Source organism: Bubalus bubalis, chromosome 1 (genome assembly GCF_019923935.1).
Source record: "Bubalus bubalis isolate 160015118507 breed Murrah chromosome 1, NDDB_SH_1, whole genome shotgun sequence".
NCBI classification, from domain to species: Eukaryota; Metazoa; Chordata; class Mammalia; order Artiodactyla; family Bovidae; genus Bubalus; species Bubalus bubalis.
The window spans coordinates 163,723,969-163,724,347 of NC_059157.1; positions in this window are offsets into that span (position 1 = coordinate 163,723,969).

The window sequence follows — 379 nt, forward strand, 5'->3', positions numbered from 1 at the left end:
TCATAAATAAGATTACGTTCATTGCAATCATTTTGCCATGGAGACCAATAACCTCTGTTAATAATCCACCAGCACAGACAAGACACTCAATCTTGTTGCAATCGAACTTAGGGCTGGAACAAACAGCATCTGGGCCTATTGCACCTTTAATCTGACAATGGCCTGCCCAAATCAAGAAATATTTCCCCCAGGCTCTTTATAAATCACAGTAAAATTGAGTTACATCCTAGCTAAAATCATGTCTCCTAAGTACTTAATGGTCTACAGTGCGTGTCTTTGCCTTTTCCGCTGAAAGCCTGGAATGCAAAAGAGTTATTTGAAAGAGCTTCTGTTTTCCTCAATAGGAAAATAGCAATCTGACGGTCTAGTTGGGTATTTT